The 21,345-nt window shown below is 33.0% G+C and overlaps 1 protein-coding gene across 1 annotated transcript in view; it reads right to left on the reverse strand.

Moving 5' to 3' along the window:
* LOC119641506 overlaps positions 1-12,183 on the reverse strand; it is a 51,529-nt gene extending 39,346 nt beyond the window's left edge. Inside the window, exon 1 of the mRNA XM_038040226.1 lies at positions 12,144-12,183. The gene's annotated coding sequence lies outside the window, so the exon portion shown is untranslated. The remainder of the gene's footprint in view (positions 1-12,143) is intronic.
* Between the last annotated feature and the right edge of the window lie 9,162 nt (positions 12,184-21,345).

Genomic DNA, 21,345 nt, shown 5'->3' on the forward strand with positions numbered 1-21,345 from the left:
TTCGTCTGCTCATCTATCCATCTGTCCAACTATATAGAATCTGTAATGAACATTCTTCCGTTCGAATGCAACGCCTACAAATTTGCAAAAGAAAGTGAGAATATCCTAAGCTAAGCCTACAACGCCCACACGCCTATGCAACAAAAACTGGGAACACTTTTGCTTTCCGTTATCTTTGCTTGCTATCGCGCCAAAATTAAAGTTCTTTCTTCATAGAAGCTAATTTCAGTCAACCGAAGCTATGGAAGAAAATTAGAAGAAGCTTCAATGCCTAAGAAAGAAAATTGTGAAATGCTATTTATTTATTTGACGGAATATTTTATTGTAAGTAATTATGTGAGAGTAAGTAGCTGTTATTTGAATGTTTATGCCTAAATAACAAGCCAAGACTTAAGATATTGTCTTATATAATATTTTAAACGATATGTATTCAAGCAAAAGCAATAAAAACAAGTTCTACGCGTAATTTCTTTGCCCTGGAAACTGTAGATATTTAATATTTGCCTTAAACTTTCTCACTTATTTCTATTACTTTTTATCTGCAGTACACATTAAGAACTGCTACCAGCTAACACTTTCTTCACATCAATTTGCAAATGTTAAGCTGACTGATTTTTTTTAATAAAAACCTAATATTGCAACGATGAGTTTTTTAGCGATATTAATCCAAATCCAAGCTGATTAATAATTTCCATAGGTGTAGCATTCGCAAAATAAATCATTATTCTCAAAATGGAAAAGTAATATTTTTTCAAAATTCTCCTGAGATTTAACTAAACTAACTACAACATAAAATTTCTATATTCAACGTAGAAATTCATCATAAAATTAATTTAAATTAATATAAAATAAAAGAATTATTTATTGTTTATATAATTAATTCAAACGAAGCCGCGAAACTTGTTTTTGGAAATTTTCTTATAAAAAAACAAATTGAATATTAATACAATTTTGTCGTTGTGTTCTTATATATTCAGTCCGCCCTAAAAATTCAGAATATATACATTTTGTCATTTAGCCTGTGAAGCTTGGAACCTCGCTCTCCATAGAATCCGTATTCGATGTAATCGTGTCCGTCAATACGTCCTTCTATTATTACAACTATCAGGGCGCCAAAAATTGATATAAGGGCGCAAACCATATGTGTCATGTTTAAGCTTGCTATTATGCTCAAAAATAAGTATGACCTGTCTAAAATGTGGACTTAGTTAAAACCCAATAGTACCGAGGCTTCAACATATCTTCATTAATATCTTCGAATTTATACGATCATCATGTAAGATTAATTATGAACGATTAATTATGAGCGAGCTACTAATCCATTTGCAATTGGTATAACATATCAAGGGTTTTCAAATTTCACACCACACATTCACACCACATTTCTGAACTTTCAACATAGCTTTTATTACGATGACATTTGACATGTAAAAGCTAGAAAATGTGGAGCGGTACACATTTATACGTCGCTGTGAAATGGTAAAAATTTAATAATATTTTTTAAAGAAAATTACTCATGTAGTAGCTAGTCCGTACTTTTTCGAAAATGCTCCACGTTCGGCCTTTACAGTAAATGTAGCGTTGTCGAATTAATTTCACCGGCCTTCTCTTTGTTAAAGTGACGCTACCTATGCGAACGTCATTTATTTTCGATGTGACCGCATGACCTGCTACATATCTCGGGAAACAATAGATTCAATAATCGCAAATAGCTTTCGATTTACATTTTTGTAATGAAAACAAATTAAAACATTGTAGACGCGCAAGGCCAAGCGATCGTTAAACACCCTATACCATCTCGACTTATACAAATCTACTTCATAAAATATCTAAAAACTGCTATCCGAACTCAGTAGATTTATGTATATATACAGTAACTACGTTATGCGTCGATTAATTTTCGATATAAAACCCAAAATTTGAATTTCATTCCTTTATTCAGGATTATTCTATATTTACATGGGAGGTGGCTCAAAAGATAATACCATAGCATCATTTTCCAGACCGATTGATTACGTCAATATTTAACTTTGTATCATTTTTTATCGAGAAATATTAACAAATGCAAATTATTCCATATAGCGGTTATTCCATCAAAGTACCTCACACGGCGAGTGGACGTAAAAATTGAATAAGTTTACAATAACGTTCACGCTTGAATTTATACAATTCAGTCTGGCGGATTTCATTAACATATCCCGAGAATTGCGCTGTCAGACATACCTTGGAGTACTTTCCGTCTTACTTCACTACTTTTATCAGTTATATTCGTAAAAGAAGCAAACTCTTTTGCTTAAATATTGTTTACGATTGGATTTTCGATCATTTTGGGGTACAATGTATATTAAGTTTGTGCGGGCGAATCTACCCCGCAGAAGCGCTTAAAAGAGATCCATCTTCTATTACACCACCTGTCTGACTGTCTGTCCGTCGGTCCGTTCTATGTCTGTCCATGGAATTTTGTATTCAAGCGACAGATCGCAAATTTTTGAGATATTTTGATGAAATTGGGTACACCGATTTGTTTCGACACAAGGACCGCGGATCTTGTAAATGGTTTTCGAGCATCCCCAATACAACGCCCTGTTTTCAAAATGGGAATGGGAATTATATGAAAAAAATTGCAAATTTCAAAATTTCTCGACAGAAGTGGCTAAGTAATAGTATTTTCGCATACTAAATTGGCATGGAAACTTTCGAGCGGCTATGGCAATTTTTTGAATTTACTCTCATATAATGAAAACTGAAACACATACAAAAAGGTCTAATTTTCAGTGCTTCATGATGAACATCAGATCATAATTGTAATTTAACTTATAAAGTCAACTGTACCAAATTTTGGACCATCTCGGTTTATCTTTTGGATCCTGCCCTGTATAAGGATTTGCGCGAAAACTTTCTTTTTCTAGAGCAGAAAAGTCGAAATTTCAATATTTTATAATGAAATTTGATCCGTAATAGTAATTTGGTATAAAAAGTAGCTAAGTTTTGAATACGTGACGCAATTTTTTAACCTCTTGGGCACAATCATTCTTACGGAAAATATTTGCAAAGAGGTGTAATTTTTAATATGCAGTACCATAATAGTGAGTTGGTATAAGGACAGGTTATAAGCTTTGTGTTCTATCACAAAACTAAGAATTATGTTAGACAGTAGTTAGCCAGGCCCGACTATAATGTTTTCAACTGTTTCACATATTAAAGTTCTCAACCATTTAAAATAAAAAGCAAGTACTCTTACTCATATTCAAATCCCGATACCGTATATGGAATATATTAACGTAAATAAATAAACATAAAGGATAGGTCTTGCTCAAACGTACTCACGTTTCTGCAATCTTAATATACCCTTACGACAAGCGGTGTATGGCATGATAACAACTAAATCATATTATCATAATTTTATTATTTTTTTTTTTTTTAGCATTTTCTTTTTAAAATAGAGCAAAGGTCTTTGCAGCAAATAAAAGCACTTGTTGTGTTATTATATTTGGAAGATTTCACAATATTTTTGTTGTTTTTTCTTATCGTTTTTTTTTACCTGCGGCTATAAAAGCTGATTGTAGTGTTCTTTGTTGAAAGAAGGCAGATAACTCTACGGTGTAACTATGTACTAGTGCAATACTATGCCGCTGGGCGTGCAGGCCTCTTTAATTTGAATTGTTTTTACTCACATTTCGCGTTATTATGGAATTTTTGTTTAGGTAAGTTTTCAACTATAATAATAGTGCATAAAAAAAAAAGCATATAATGAAGAAGCGTTAAAAATGTGTGTGCAGTTGAAAGAAAAATCGAAAAATATCAGATCGTCGTAAAAGTCATGGCTTGTTTCGCCAACATACAGCTCTAGCTTGCACTGTACAATGTACAGTAGTCACAGTACCGGAAGGTTCACTGCGTCATTTAGCCACTAAGACTTGAGAATTTATTTCTAAAGCCAATCGATTTAGTTCACACTACATGGACGTGACTGGGAAAGCTCTCCAAACTTTAATTTTGAATATTTCCTAAACTTGATAAATTAATAAACCGTTTGGGAAATTTTTAAATATTACCAGAGGGATATCGTGAAAAACCGTATGTAACTTTCTTACTTTTTGTAGCTCAGCCAACGGTTATCCAAAACTGTGGTTACAGATCAAAAATTGAGAAGCATAAATTCATCGGTTGAATAAACAATTATCCGTATTACCCCTACTTACAGTGAGTCTCGTTACTATTGGGTTTTTTTCGCTCGACAAAAAGTAAAAACATGTTAAACGAGAGTACGAAGAAAAAATCAGCATACTATTACAAATTAATATTAAGTGACATATCCTTTTTGGTTAATAACGTCATTTAAACGTTTTGACATATTTTGTATAACTTTTTTTGTATAGAAAACAAGCATCTCACGGCATTCTTCTTGTCGTCTATTATCCCGATCTTGGACGAAAGAGATTGAGTGTTTTCGCCTGTCTAATTCACCTCATTGGGGAAGAGGGTGAAGCACTTTGATGCAGTTATATACATGCCATTCTTGAATTAAGCGGAACTTACTATTGAAGTTATTATCTTGACAGAATTTGAATGTTTCCAAAATACCAAGTTTGTCCCCATTTTCTTTGAAATTTTCCTTCAGTATTCATAAACGACCCTCCTTGTTTAAAATGCCGTCTATAAACATCGATTATTTTCCGAATCCATTGGCTCCAATGCATACTCACACTATAACATGACTATTGCCTTACTCGCTGCAAGAACCTAATAGGAAGTTAAGTCTAGAAATTGCCAGCGTTTATTTTATGTTGAACAAAGAAGCCCGATATTAATGAGACCCACTGTGTACGGGTTAGCAAACACCTGTGACTGAAGACTTGTTCAAAAAAAGACAGAGATAATGCATTGTAAATACACTTTCGGTTATATTTCCAAATATATTTCACAAGAGAAACAAACTTTCTTGGAATTTTACAAATTTACTATCGGGACTATTATTTTTGCAAAATCCTAGCAATTTTATTCTAAAGAGATCTCCTGTTTCCTGTTTCTCGTGGCTGTATGATTTGTACTTTAAAGATGTGTCAAAGTGTTGCTTGTGGTCGATAATGATTGAATTATTGCGACCGTAGTAATAATTCAGACGAAGAAGAAGATAAATATGGAAAAATTGATCAATTCGTGTCGAACTTGAATAAGGCTTTGAGATTTAGTTGCAACGGATACTAAGCGCTGATTTCCGTGAGAACTGAATACTCTGAGGGTTGAAATTTGTCATTTTCGGATCTCATAACAAAGAAGTCCATATTCTTTAATTATAAAAGCAGAGTTTGTATTAAAAAACTGTTTCTTGGAAGAAAGTTAGTGCGGAAAATAATCTGAGAATATCAATAAAGATATGATGCAAATAACCGTATATTAGCAGATATGACATAAGCATCCTGTAAAAGGCGGAATTTATTGAGGCCATGGGCGAACTTCAATCCCCTTAATTCTGTACACAAATCCACTCTTCTTGCAATCGTTTCCTAATCCCTTTAGCCAAAGACGTATTTCTATTGTTTTATTGCAGATTCTTTTATATTAATCGTAAATCTTCACTTATTGTACGCACGCAGGTAACCGGTGAATTCCGGGCTAGCTTCGCCAGCCTTAGCTGAAATTCTTCGCTGCAGTTGCAAATGACTTCCTTTCGTTCTACAGACGTTTTACCAGAATCATAACTATAAACTCTTACGCGCGTAGAATTAAAGATATATCTCCGCTGCCGCAGCTATAAGCGCTCTCCTACACCCACAAGTATCAAAGGAATGGTTTCATTATTATACTGTTGATTATTGTCATAGTCAAAACTATCATCATAGCCAAAAATTTGAAACTCTAAAATACAGGAGGTTGGCTCGCATCACTCCAACACAGTTAGTGAAGTGAGAAGGAGAAAAAATCGAATATAAAAAAACAGATAGTTAAGTGGGGGCGACTTGATCCCGTAAAGAATACCTAAAGACCAGACGCTTAAAATCACGTTATCTATTTCTGTTTTAACACACAATACTCTTAAACAGAACAACAGATATAAACCTGATTCGAAAAACTTGCATATGGTATCAACACTTATACACATAGATGTGTTATAAATTTTATAACTCGCGCACCTTAATTTTCTGTCGGCTACGTTATAATATGAAACTGACGCAGTTCATAATAAGCGATATGAAATTTTTAAATAAAAATGATTTTCTCTTTGCACAAAATACTTAGCGAACGTCTTGACTTTTATTTTTATTCTTCTTTTTAATAATTACTCAAACATTATTTCATCTACTAAAAATGTATTACTGTATATATTTATAAAAAATATTTACGAGAAGTGTTCCTTAACTTAAAACCGGTTACCAATAACATACGCTTTCTGGGTTTTCGCAAACCACAAAAAAGCAAAAAAAAGAAGGGTTAATCAACTTCATTTTCGAAAAACAAACCATTTGTTTTAAATTCATGAAATTACTGTAATTATCATACATAGTATTCCCAAGTGTGTCTGACACTTTCAGTTTCAGCTTTAATTTCCTCTATTTCTCCTTTTTTTTTTTGGTTTATGTTTACTTTGAATTTTTTTTTTCGTTAGTTTGTTGAACTGCTTAACACAAAAACCATTTAATATTTTGGCTTAACTAACCGAATGAATGAAACTGAAAGTGAGTGTAAAAAACAATGGTAGCAAAGACCATAAGAAAAACGAACTAATAAGAGAAAAAAAATTTTTTTTAAACAAATTATGCATGAATTCTAGATAAAAGGTAAAACGAAATATTTATAAGGTAAAGCGATCATATAAGGCCCCATTCGAGAAACAAGTAAGAACATTGTAGTCGGGCAAGATCGAGTCTTAGATACTCTACGTCACTTCCCCTAATAAAGTTACGTACGTAGTTTTGGTAATAAGTCTGCATATTGGAGAATTCCTTATACGCGACAGTGTCCAAAAAATAAACCTACTTTGTCCAAATTCGGTAAAGTTGATTTCTATGTCGATTTACTATTATAAAGAAATTTTCTTCACGAAATATTACCTATTTGCTATATAAAAAACTCAGTTTTCGTAGGAACTATTATATGAGAGGCGGTGTAAAAAGTTGCCCCAGCCAAATCAAATTTTTCATACCAATTTGGAATACCAAATTGTTATCACAAAGCGAGTTTTGTCGACAAATTTTTAAAATTGCAATTTTGTTCCATATAACGACATTTCGAAATAGGGCATTACACTGGGGGTGGTTGAAAATTTGGACCGATCCAAGCAATTTCGAATAACGCTTGTGCTCGCGTGAAAGCACATCAATGTACGAAATTTAACCAAAATATGTAAAACATTGCGACGCGTAGCTTGAACCAAAATTTATGTGGACAGAGTGATTGACAGACAGGCTAAGATCCATTTAGAATGATTTTCGGTGTCGATCGTTGTAATAAAAGGTGGGTTAAGCCATTCTTCATATTACGTACGTCCGCAGGGACTTAATACACTTTAATCATAAATGGTGTAGGGTATAAAAAGACAAAAAAATTCATATCAACATTGCTAGCTGTTAATTATGGCTAATGTGGTGTACATCCTGCTTAAATCTTATATTAATTTTAATCTAATTTTTAGGATATATTAAATTTTCTCGATCAATAGAAGACCGAGCTGTTTTGCTGTTAGAATCTAACAGCACATAATAAAAGTGAATGGCAACTTGTCTTTTGCTTAGCACTATCCTTGGAACCTAATCCAACTTGCTATTCCTTAACATTACCCTCAGAATCAAATGGTAGCTTTTCTTGTTTAACGTCGGTCTCAGTGCTACGTAATATTAAGTACTTTGCTTGACGTTCCTCCTTTACGTTTAATAGGAAGTTTCCTGGCTTAGTAACATAAAATAACATAAAATGCGAACATTACCTTCTACCACGATTGTACTACATGACATGCATTATATCCATCGCAGAAACTACATTTTAGGTAAAAGGAAGAATGAAAACAAAAGTCAAAATCACGGCGATAGTCGATACTATATTCCCTAGGATTTTCAGATTGTGATCAGAGCTAGGAAAAATGCACAAAGTTTACCTGCGCGTCCGTATAAGCAGGCGAATAGCCAAGAACCCCGACTATCAAGTCAAATGCGGTAGAAGTTTCCTTAGCCATAGCTACAGTGAGTGCTCAGTCGGAAAGGGCATAACATTTACCAAGTCAGCACAAACCTACTAGGCTGCGGCCGCTACCTCCCTACTTCTTTCTCTTTCCTGTCCTCTTTCTGACGATCATCGCATTACAAGAGTTTAAAAAAAAAAAAACTAAAGGGATAAAATGATTACAAATAATTTTTTAGAGAAAGTAATTCTTGAATTTATATTCTAATCATATACAGATCATTGGTTTTGGCTAGCTAACTGACAGGGGAACTAAAAGAAATTAAATAACACGGTTGGTAAAATGAAGATAAAGAAAAAAGTAAGAAATTATTTTGTGTGGATGCATGCACGTTATCAACAATTCACCCACAATTAACTCATTTCTTCAAATGAATCTTCTTTTAATATGCTCTTCTCCGTGCTTTTGCAAAATAAATTTGTCTCACTCACAACAGACAAAAAAGTCGGTCATAATATGAAAAAATGCAATTACAACAATGTTATTGACAATCGGCGAAATGTATGTTATTGGAAAACAGTTAATTTTGCTTCCAGTTAAGAGTATTTGTCATCATAATTTCACAGAAATTTCTACAAATGCTGTTTCCATTGCAGTAACCAAATATTTAAGAAAACTCATCTTTTTACAATTCCGCCTTACAGTCAGCTTTTAATAACTATTGGGAAATGGATTTTAAGAGAAATCTGATTAGCTAATCGTAACTAAATTTGTTATATAACTGAAATGGTCCTAATTTAAATTAAATTTTTGAAAGCAAAATCAAACATAGTTACGCTGCAACATTGCTAAAAGCATTTAAAGCAATTAAAGCGAAGTTTAAGTGTTCAATTTTGCAAGTTTCAACAAAAACCAAAATTGAATCTTTGTTTTTATAGATATCTGAAAATCACTTAATTTTATTATACCAAGCAATAAAAAATATATAAAGGGGGTATACCAGGTTTGCCAGTACTTTTCTAACTTGACAAAATATGAAACATGAATATGAATTCCTATCTTGCTTTCATAGCTCTCATCTGTATTTTATATCGTCTACTTTCTACATTTGAAAACAGAACGCCTGAGAGTTGCGAACAATGTTGTTATTTCAAATCTTCCACTGACTAAATATGAAAGCTACATCGTTACAATTATTATTAGAAAATTAAAAAAAAAAAAGATTCATCACTACACACCGTACGTCACTTCGCTAAATACAATTATTGGTATAACAACGATGCAAAATAAGGCGTTGGGAGTCATGGGAAGTGGTCAAATCAAAACCGTTTTCAATAGCTTTCATCCTTGAGCCAAAACACTTCGGTATACCAAACGTCATCAAATCCCAAATAACTAAATAAAAAATAAAAAAAACAATTAAAAATACTACAGTACCTGAAGGTCTATCATTAAATACCCCACACCATCCTCCAGATATGTATATAAATGTCTTTCAAAATAAGGCGTCATATGAGAAGCGATTGAAAAATTTGTTGATTTTTGGGCCAAACCACGTCAGTGTACCAAATTTCATTCATCATTCATATCTCAAAAATTGCGCACATGGAAATAGACGCACAGACAGCCTTAGATCGATATATAAAAAGTGATTCTTAATCGATCGGTATAACAAAAAGTGGGTCGGTCTCAAGTCGATATGAGTGTTGTATACTCCGGCACATGCTTAACAAGTTGAGTGCCACGTCATTTACTGGCGTCTATCACTGTACTTCCCCTTTAACCGTCAATCAGAGGCTAAAAACTTATATTGTTTTAAGTAATTACTGAAAATATATTTTAAAAAATTCTTGCAAATGCAAAATCTATAATGAAACCTAGGGAGATCTTTTCAAAAATAATAATCTCTTACAGTGATAAACAACTATTTTTATAGAATGGCATTGTGATGTAGCGCAGTGTAACAGTGCGCATGGGCTGACGGAGATTGTCTTGAAAATTCGCGTGGCAGTCAGTTTGCACCTTCGATGGTGTAGGGTGTAAAAAAAACCAGAAAACGCAAGTTTTTAAATACAGCTGACAACAACCTATAACTTGTAAAATTTATTAATACACAAATATTTCTAAAATTTAATGCAAATATTTTTGAGATTTATTAATGCATTCAGTGCAAAACTAAACCTGATCGCCTACTATAAACCAAAGTCCTCGGAATATTTAAGTAGGGTCTTTCCTTAACATAACTTTGTTAACCTTTTGTGATATATGGCATAATATTTTTTTTACCGCCTCTTTTAAGTGTCAAACCGTTTAATCCTAGAATCGTTAATCACAGAAGAGCAATTCAAAATTGACCGTATTTACCAGCAATGTAAGTTCAGTTACGCAAACTTGACGGATAATCAAATAACTTGTGGACAACTTCAGAATCGATTACATATTTGGATGGCTTTAGTTTAAAATTAGGAATGGAGAAGTGAAAGGCAAAAAGCGAATAAAGTATTACTTTTGAACATTTTAGAAGGATTTTGATGACGCCTTACCAACCGAACCAAACCATCTCTTATAAATTTGAAGAAATGACTTTTCACCGCGTTTCTTCGACAATTTGCGGACGAAAAGGTCATAGATAATAATAGTTGAGAAGGTTATTCATTAAAAAAATATATATTTTCGATATTAAAAAATCACCGGAGCCTTTCTCTCAAGGCCCCTTTTATTCAAGCTGCTCTGCAGGCTCTTTATCTCTGGTATGAATACGGATCTAATAAAAAAAGAAAAAGTCACTAAATGTACAAGTTCATGGCTGGAGAAGAAGATGTATTAATTTGGCATAACTGAAGGATATTTGAATAAAAAAGTTCGATTTTTGACGGAGAAGAACGCATTCATTTAATAATAAACCATGTTTAAGTTAATTTATTAGAAATTGATCACTCGATCACACACCACGGCTATAAAATGCATAATTAATATTAAAAACTACAGTCCTAACTTTTTAGCGTTGCTCTTAGACTTAACTCTATCTATCCATCGTCTAACCTACTACTACTACTAACTTGGTTTCGTTTGAAAAGGCTTTCCAATGAAAACCTCAGTCGGTGTACTAGAGAAGTTAAAAATTAACATCGAGTACCTTACGCGACACTACGACACAAAGTAAACGCATATATTTTTGGTTAGCCATCCTAGATTATTTATAAAAATGGTTCTGATCTGACTACGAAGCTGACTAAAATGAAAGAAATAACTGAAGAAAAATCCTTTACAAGACCAGCGTGTGAGAGTATTGCAACGAATAATTTTAACTCTGGAGCTAATCTCTATCAAAAATTTGGACCGAAACTTATTATGGCATCACGGGGCGTTAGCGTTATCGTTTACCGTGTTATATTTACAAAAAAAACAAGAGCCTCCAAGATTCACGTATGCAACTTTCTTACTCGTCTATGCTAGCTTTTTTTGTCGTTGTTTTTGTTTCTATTTATTTTTTTTTAAACTCACCGCAAAATAATCGTTAGCAACGTTTTATTATAGATATGTTTGTTGATTTTTGGTAACTTTTAAATATCAATTTAACGAAATGTCTTAATGTGTGTACGGGTCTGTCTGCCTTTGCCTTTAAACTCAATTATTTTTTTAAATTTAATTTAAGAATAACAGGAAAAAACAAAAACAATAATAACGGCAATAAATAGAGACAAACAACGAATCATTACAATTAATTGACATTAACAAATAAACAACATAACGTATGACAACATAAACGGCATGTTATGGGCAAAGTCGCTTAATTTCAGTTAAGGTTTAGTTACACAAAACAATTTAAAAAAAACAAAAAACAAACAAGAAAGGTATTCTTGAGGAAGTTGTTATATTATTAAGTCTTGCAATGTGTTAAGGCTTAGATGCCAAAGTAATCGAAACTGAGAAAAAAAAAGTCTTTAAAGGTCTTAAGGTTCTTAAGGAAATTGTTGCATTGTTTAAAGTTAATTTTTTTTTTTTTTTTTTTACATACGATACTAACCTTTTAAAGTAATTAACAATTAATCATTTAGCTGTTTGAATATTGAAATTTTTCCCCTTCTTCTTCTTCTTCTTCTTGTGCTTCTCTTAATTGCTCCACCTTTTTTTTATCGTTTTTTTTTTTGTTACTTTTTAATAAAACTTTTTATAAAACATTTATATTAAAATAATTTTTAAACGATTTTTTTTTAGTAAAGCTTCTGTTTGCTTGCATACACACAAATATGTAGAGATTTATGATTTTCTTAAGGTATTTTGTCACACGTTAACTGAGACAACATTGACTGAAAGGTCAAGACCGTCTATATGTTTATATAAATTAAGAAAATCATAAATTATATTTAAATAAACGTTTAAAGTTTAAAATATTCGCACAACGGCCGCGATATAATTTTATTTATGTAAATTATATAATTTTTAGCACCGAACCGCACCGCGCAATGCTCTAAGAAGCGTTTTTTTTTTTTTATATGTAAGTAATTTCACTTTTGTTTGTTATTCATTTACTTTTGTTTCCTTGAAGTCAAAAATATTAATCGATAACACACATAACGACGCCTTAACATGCAGCTTAAGTGACAATAAGACCACTAACAACAATTGCGATGATACCGCTCAACGACAGTGGCAGCAGTCTAATAACACTCGCACTTATGCATAAATTCTTCTTCGCAAGCAATTTACTTATGATTGTTTGTCTGTCTGCTTGCTCGCTGAAAGAAACTTTTAAGATTGTTTTATTTGCTTTTTTACAAAACTAAGTGACTAGTGGCGGCGGTGTTTGCCGAGAAGCAACGACGGCATAGAGCACCTAATCAATTGCATTTAAGGCGTTGAGACACAAATACATATATTTACCGAACCCATGTACGTACGTACATGGAGTGTTGATATCGAGTGTTACAGTGTGGTAAGTAACACTAAATGCACACATACACACACACACACACATATGAATAAATGCATACATGCATAGATATATATATATATATATATATATATATATATATAGATATTTCTATTCAAACCTTACCAAGGAAAACTTGTTAACATTTAACTAAAGAAAACAAAACAATAAAAATTTTTCTTTAAAATTTCCAAAGAAATATTTTTGATTAATTTCTTAAAGAAAAATAAAGAAAAACATTTTTTTTTTCTTCTCTTAATTTTCTTTAAAAAAATTCAAATTCTTTAATAGTTACTTAAAAGAAAACTACATTTTGTTTATTTGATTATTTATACATCGCTAGAATACCGTTAATCGACAACCGCTTTAAACAGAGTTCAAATCAGAACTGATGCATCCGGAGTTTAAAAATTCATTATTATGAACAAAACATTTCCAATCCAAGCAAATACTTCTGTATATCTTCTTCTCTAACTGTGTGGTAATATCTCAGACAAAAACAACATTATCAAAAACAACATCATTCGCAAAATTGTTGTTGTTATTGTTGCACTAAAATGAGATTCCGCAGAGCTTCACAAGTAAAAATTGATGCACTCACTCTTGCTCACTTTGCATGTTTAGAGAATATAAAAATATTTTTTACTTGGTTAGTTGTTTCAAAATGAATATGAGCGGCAGGCATCGAATCTTTGAACTCGCAATGTTATTATTCCGTCGTAATACACGCTTTAAAACGGAAGTTGTAAGACCAAATTGATAGGTGCGCTAATGGATAGTCGAATGAATTAGGAAAAGAAAGGATGATGGGTGAGCTGTCGAATGGATGCAAGAGTAAATGATGCCTTGGAAGACGGATTGTTGAGCTGACGAATGGATATATATGCACAAACATAGTTGAACCCACACGCTACGGACAGATAGATGACTGAAAGTGCTGATACCTATATCGTTGGATGGTGACGTATGAATTGAGGGCCGGATCTAAAGACAACCGAATGAGTGCAACAAGAGGTAATTTGACAGACAATCGAACATGCAAACGCCTATATATATATGTATATATATATGGAAGTGAAGAAGACGGACGATTAAGCACACAGGTTGATAGTTAAATAAATGAATAGCCAGACAACTACATAAGTGAAGCAGTCCATAACCGAACAATCATTTAGGCAGCCTGAGCTGCCTAACGTACGCGATGGCTAGCCGTGTGCCCAACGTTCGATATACAGGTGAACGGACAATGGTAAAGATGAATAAATCGGTTAGAAGATGAATGGACAAGCGGACGGTTAGATGAGCGGACGAATAGGCGGACGTACGAGTGCTATGATTCAATACCGGCATGCAGAAAAACATAAAGAGAAACGGTTGAACACTGACAGACCGATGAGGTGTAAGGCGATTTATCTGCTGTATTTACAAAAACTCGATGTTGTAGCAACATATACCTTTCAAGTATTCTTTAGAAGCAAAAGCAATGTCAAATTTAATATATCTCACCGTTCAATCAAGAGCGTAATAAATTTAGAAAATATATTAAAATGCAATTGTTTAGCTACCATGTTGCTGAATTTTAAGTGAAATGACTACTCAAGACGCAATCGCCTAAGTGCGGGTGTAATAAAGTTTGTTACTTAAGTCTTTTGCTTTTACTTTTACACTGAATTCTGATTTTACACGGAATGTTTCCAAGTATAAATAGTTCGTAGTAGTATCGCACTGAAACGTACAAAACATAGTCCCTCGTAGTTTTGAATAAGCGTAATGCGGATTTGCGAATAACATATATCTCACTGCTCCATTCGAAGGATAGTCCATCCCAATCCTTACGAGTGATGGGCACTGGATGCGTTACGATAGCCCAAAAAACTATTATGCAAGATGCGTGAATGATGAGGGTGAATACGCTGCTCCCGCCTGGTTGGTTAAATTAGCCGCGTTATTTTACGAGTAGTTCCAACTAAATGAAACTACCACTATCAACAACGGTCGATCCAATTACGAGAAAAGTTGGTCGTGATATGTCAAAAATTATGATATCGGAATTTTTCGCAGTAAAAAAATTTAAGCGCAGTAAAAATTTAAATTTCATTAAAGCTTTTCACTTGATGTGTACTTCAAATTACTGTAGGAACTTCTTCAACATCCTCATAGATTAAAAAATTATTTTATCAATAAAGATCCCATGTTCAAAATAGGCGCCTAACTTCCTCCCGCAGTTAGAATTTTGTATAAATTTGTAGATAAAAATTTAGAGGAAACTAAATTCAATATTTCAATTATATGCAGTAAAGGAGAGAAAGGAGGGAAAAAAACTTCAAGATCCTTCATCCGCATCGAACTATTTCTACGACTACTTATAGAAATTCACCCACTTCTCAAGATAAATTAATGAAAAATATCATTTAGCATACTAAGTGATTGTGGATGATTTAGATAAAACGGGATCATGTTTGGAACCACTTCTCATACAAATGTTTTTACAAAAAATAAATCTTCAGGAGGCAAAAAGATGTAGTTTTAATATTTGGGTTTGGAAATTAGCCAAAGTATTAAGTTGTATTGGCCGCAAAAATGGAGAAATTGGCTCAAAATTCGGAAAGAAACATTGTAGATTTTGGTGTTGAAAATGGCCAATTTGTAAAAACATAAGTATATATAAACTGCAACAATAAACGTCTGCACCTTCTATTTTATTATAAAGTTGATGGATATAAAAGAATCGGCCCCAGGCAAATAAAATTTTCTTACTCCTTGATATTTCCTAATGAAACGTATTAGATGAAGTAGAGCAGGGTATTTAAGGCCCGGTCTTACCCGACCATAACTTTTGAATTTGCTCTACTTACAGTGTACAGCGTAAAAAGGGTCTCAGCTGTATAAACAAAGCACATAGGTTGTTTTTGTCAACATTGTTGCTAAGAAGAATTTGTTGCTTCCATTCTTTGTTTTATTTCTAAACAAAGAGAAAATAAGATATGTTTATATACACATTGAATAAAAAGTCATTAAATAGAGAACAAGGTGAATAACGAAAACAAAAACTAGGACATTTAACGAAGAGCCGAGGCAAAATTTGTTCGTAACTTTTAAGTATTTCGACTTTTTATTTTTGGTTTTTTATTTCTTTTTAAGAACATTGCCGTACGATTCCAGTAGTACGTAGAACAAGTTTAGATAGTAGATTAACTGTTATCATGTCAGCGTGTGTTCTGGGACTTTTTTGTATTTGCTTTAAATCTTTAAAACTTTAATTTAATATAAAGTGAATAAGATTTTTAATGATTATAGGAAAGACCTGTTGTTCGCAATTAATTTGTTCTTTGTTCTCTACGCACTATTAAAGAATGAGTTTATAATAAATATGCTAAAGTGTTTGCAACGCACAGAAGGAACCTTCAAAGGCCGTATAAAGTACACATAAATCTTTTTTTACACGATTCACCAATGAGAGCAAATACACTTTTTTTTACCCAAATTTTTTGTTCTAGGAGGAATCCAAAAAAAAAAAAAAAATTTCTTAATTCTAATTTTGACAGTGTCCCACGGGAACTCATGTATACAGCAATAAAATCTGATGGAAGGAACACTGTGGTTAGAAGAAGGTAGCGGGTTTATGCCCACATATGTGTTGGCGACATGCGTTATTTAGAGTTGGAGAATTGACTTTTATTCCTAAGTTCAATTTCAATTTTTGCATGTTATACCTACGGGCTGAATCTTCACTGCTCTCTAATATTAATTAATTTTTGTAATGAAAAAGAATTAATTATTACTTGTTTTACACAAAGTCCTGAGAAAGTTATGGAACACATCCCCAAGTTTACCACAAGTAGTACACGATAAGGATTACGCGTATAAGCCGATCAATAAAAAATTCTAAATCGATTTAAGCGCATCCCCATGAATGACTATCCGTCCCCGTAATGTCTGTGGTGAAAATTGTCCTGGGCGCAAATATTGGCTGGAAATTTGTTGAGAACTTTAGAAATACCTGCAAGCCGGTTGATATTAAAAATGGTCCAGATCTGTCAAGTGTCACGGAACACTGCTGTTTTCAAAGGAACGCAAATTAAGTTTTTAGTGTGTCCTAAAGTACCTGTACAGTTTTTTGGGTTTTTTTCGTTTCTTTAAGGTAAAAAGAGTGCGTCCAAAAATTCGGTTAATATTTTTGTTTCGTCTTTAATGGTAGACATTTTTAAATCATTATGTAGACATTTTGAAAGATTATGATCAACTCTGTCAAAAGCTTTCGAAAAATCTGTACAGATAACATCCGTTTGCTTGTATTCGATGAAGGCTTAAAACATGTACTCCAATTCTAAGAAATATTTATAAGTGGACTTTCCTTTGACCCTGTTGAGACACAATACAAAACTTTATGTTTGGCTAAGCCCTCTGTTCGCCAACAATTTAAAGAGCTTAGACAGAACACTTGGCTTTGCTATAAGTATCCAGTTTTTAATGTCATTAATCGGGCCATTTTTTTGAAGCGGTATGATGAAACTAGGCCGTCAGGTTGGAAGAAAGTGCACTGTCTTCGGAGGTTTATTAAAGTTATTGGCTAGCGATTCCATAAAAGACGGCTAAAATAAAAGCGCTTTTTTGAAGGAAGTTAGCGATTCTAACACTTAATCTTCTGTGTATTTTGAGCTCGGAAATATATGAAAAGAATCAAGCTGATAAGGACAGCTAAAAAACCGAATGTTCGAATAGAAACGCGACTTTTTAAAGAACTCAGAAAAAAATTCGGTATTCCCTCACACATTCAAAAATATCGCAATTTCTTTTCTTGAAATGGACAGTATTATTGTAATGTCCACACCTAGTAAGGCCATCATTTAGTCAACTATTCTATATGAGAAAAAAATGAGATAATCACTGTCCTCTGAATTAATGAAGTTTTGATAGTGAGATACTTTGATTTACGTCCTTCGAAAATACAATTATATTAAACTAATATTATAATACATATATATATATATATAATATAATATATACATCATTCATAGATTACATCGAATATTTCAAGTTATAAACTGGAATAAGAAATGCGCATGGAGTAGCCCAAGCCTACACTAAAGTTATAAGAAAGAAGACGTAAATTAAAGTCCCTCAAAACCAATAACTTGTCGATAGTCTTAAGTGTGGAGTCGAGAGGATAAGTAATTCGGCGAAGAAAACAGAGTGGATGTATCAACGGACGGAGACGAGGGATGAGCGGCTAAGAAACAGGCAGACTTAAATTTAACTTAATTAGCGATAAATTCAACGTTGTCGAAATTACAGAGCTCCACTAAACCCGATTGTGGAGAAGATTTTAGCATGCCCCATTCCGGACCTTAAACGAGTTTCGACGAAGACTTAAATGTGAGGAACGCAACCAATAGAGTCGATGAGGACGTATTGCAAGTTGGTATTCAAGACTAACATTTTGATTTAGCAATTTAATATTTTGAGAGAGCAGATGGCAATAGACGCAGGCAGTAAAGAAGCAGATGGAAGTATAAGACATCGTTCACTTTCTGCGATGAATTAATGGTTCCAGATTTGCACCCATGTGGACAGTGCACTTTTGTTTAAAATAAATACATGATGAAGTAATAATGAACTTACGGACACTGCATTTACTTAAATCAGAAAACTAAATAAACTTCTCATCCTACTTTCTAAAGAAGTACGGCTTTGCGACAGCATACAATTGCCAATTCGTGTATATAAACAACTGATCGATTGGTACCTCCAATGGATGTTTCACAGTTCGAATGGGACAATGCCCTTTCTCGCTTAAAGGAGAAGAAAATCACTCAGGGTTAGTCAATGTTTTCTTTTTACCTGCCGCAAATCGCTGGCTAACCAAAGAGCTAGAGCTAAATTTATCTATCGTAACGGAAATTTAATCATTTCAGATTGGTTGCTTATGATTCACCTAAGCAAGCGAAAACTCTCGGAGAACACCAACGATAAAGCCGAGAATTTTTTTACTTGTTTTGGTAGTGATTTGTGTTTGGTAGAAAAGTAGTCTAGTATACGTAAACAGTTTTCTTATATTTACACTCACACTTTTTCCAGTCCTTAAATGCGGACACCCCAATAAAGCAAAAGTCCGTAGCCGATGAGGTGGCCCATTAGATTTTGCATTTTTGTTTATATAGTACCACTTTTTTTTATTAAAATTTCCTTTAAAATTAAAAATGTAAATAATTTTGTACAAATTTCTTAAATAATTATTTTTGCATTTTTCACAATAATTTCATTTTCCGCATAAATATTTTTTAAATTATTTGTTTTTGTTTTTACTAAAAGCACTTTTTGAGTTAATAGTTAAAAAAAAAAAACATTTTTTTTTTACTTGCACATCTCGTTAGAAACTTAATCATGCTTAAATAAGTATGGAATTAATTAAAAGAAAAACAATGCTTTGCACAATTTTCATATCAAAATGTGTTGTTCTCTGCTTTTCAAATATGATGATGAGTAGGAGTTGCGCATGCGGCTGCTGTTAGTGCAGATGGTTGCATTGATTATTTTATAATACCAAGAATTTTTTGTGAAAACTTATGAAAACATTTGATTGACAGTAGTTGATTATTATAATCGTTTTTTGTTGTTGTCATCAACGTCATTAGCATCTTAAAAATTGTTTCGTTTGCAGTTTGCCAGCCACTGAACTAATGGAAACGAAAGGTTATATTCGACTTGACATGAAACTTTTTTTTGAAAGATATGCAGTACCCTAAGTATAACGCGTTATGTAAGCGGAAGAACAACAAGATATTATTGTAATATACGTCACCATATGCAACGTATTAACGCGATAAGCACTTGCAAACTCAACTTAGACTTAATATATTAATGAGAAATTTGATTTTCGAAGAATCTTAGGGGCGGGATTTTTGCTTTTGATGAAATTGATTTTTCAAATTGATGTAATTGAATTTTGGGACTTGAAATAACTAAGATAAAAGGCATCAATATTACGTTGGATTGGATTTCATAAACAAGGCTCATTACCTGTTTTTCTCAACCAAAAAATACCGCAACAGCTACGTTTTTTTTTTATATATTTTCTATATTTGCATTTTACGACAGTTTTACTAATTTACTAAAAAGAACACTTCAGAGCTAACGGTGTATCTCAGAATACCATCATATGCTACTCGCCACTACCAATCAAGCTCAATGTGGACGCTGCTTCAAAAAAGTGTGTAATATATCTTGAACATCTAGGAAATTATCGTTAGTTTGGGGATGAGTTATAAATTGCTCAAATCTTGTATTTCTTACTTCTATGTTCTAAATTTCTGGCTTTTTAAATTCAATAATTGCAACATTGCTCCTCTTGAATTGATGGGCTTAAAACAAATGTCATTAAGCAAGTCTTCAAAAGATAAACCCTGTTTCCACTTAACCAAGAAATAGCTTTTGAATATTTTCAAACAATTTTTCAAACCACTTCGCTATTATTTAAGTTTTCTTTTCTTTTCTTAAATACGAAATGCGGTGACTTTCCTAAAATATTTTTGTAAAATTCAATAACAACAAGACAGCAAAAAGTAAACAGCGTATAAGTTTTTTTCAGGTTAACAAGTAGATTACAGATTTTTGTTATTTTCTTTTTTTTTATCTATTCAGGGGAACGTTATTTGTAACGAAACGAGACTTATTCATAGCAGGGGTTCTAGTTGCTGTCGGCAGTGTAAAAAGGGAATTAGTTGTAAAAGAAGCACCCATGTACATATTTATATATATAGAAGTATTGCTTCACTCAATAAATTTTCGGTCGATCTTGCCGTCTTTTGCAATTTGATCATTCAAGCACACTTATAACTCTACAGAATATTTACTATAGATCCTTTGTCCCTTTTTAAATGGGCGATGAACCATGCATATGCCAAAATACGGCCATAACTTTGCCGGTCGATTTCTGCCTTTTTGGTCGCTTTAGCTGGCTTCCTCTGTTTGCTATCCCCTCGATTGATTACCGCGTGTAAAGATGAATTCTCTCTTTCCCCTTTCATTGTCGCTTGTCGCATGAAAGAATCCTTTCTATTTCGCATAAATGGCCTCAAAACGTTGTTATCTTTGGTCAAAAGCGAGCATTCGTGGCACTCACTTTGAACAGATGTTGTTATGTGTCAGCTATATCAAGCAAATTCTCTGTTCAGTCTTCCAAAATGATTTTATGCACATTTCTTTCGTTTCTTGGATTGGGGGATCATAGAACTTAGCATCAACCTTGTCTATATATTCTTATATACAAGCTTGTTTATTTTATGTCAACTTAGTT

The sequence above is a fragment of the Glossina fuscipes genome, unplaced genomic scaffold, assembly GCF_014805625.2.
Source record: "Glossina fuscipes isolate IAEA_lab_2018 unplaced genomic scaffold, Yale_Gfus_2 150, whole genome shotgun sequence".
Classification (NCBI taxonomy): domain Eukaryota; kingdom Metazoa; phylum Arthropoda; class Insecta; order Diptera; family Glossinidae; genus Glossina; species Glossina fuscipes.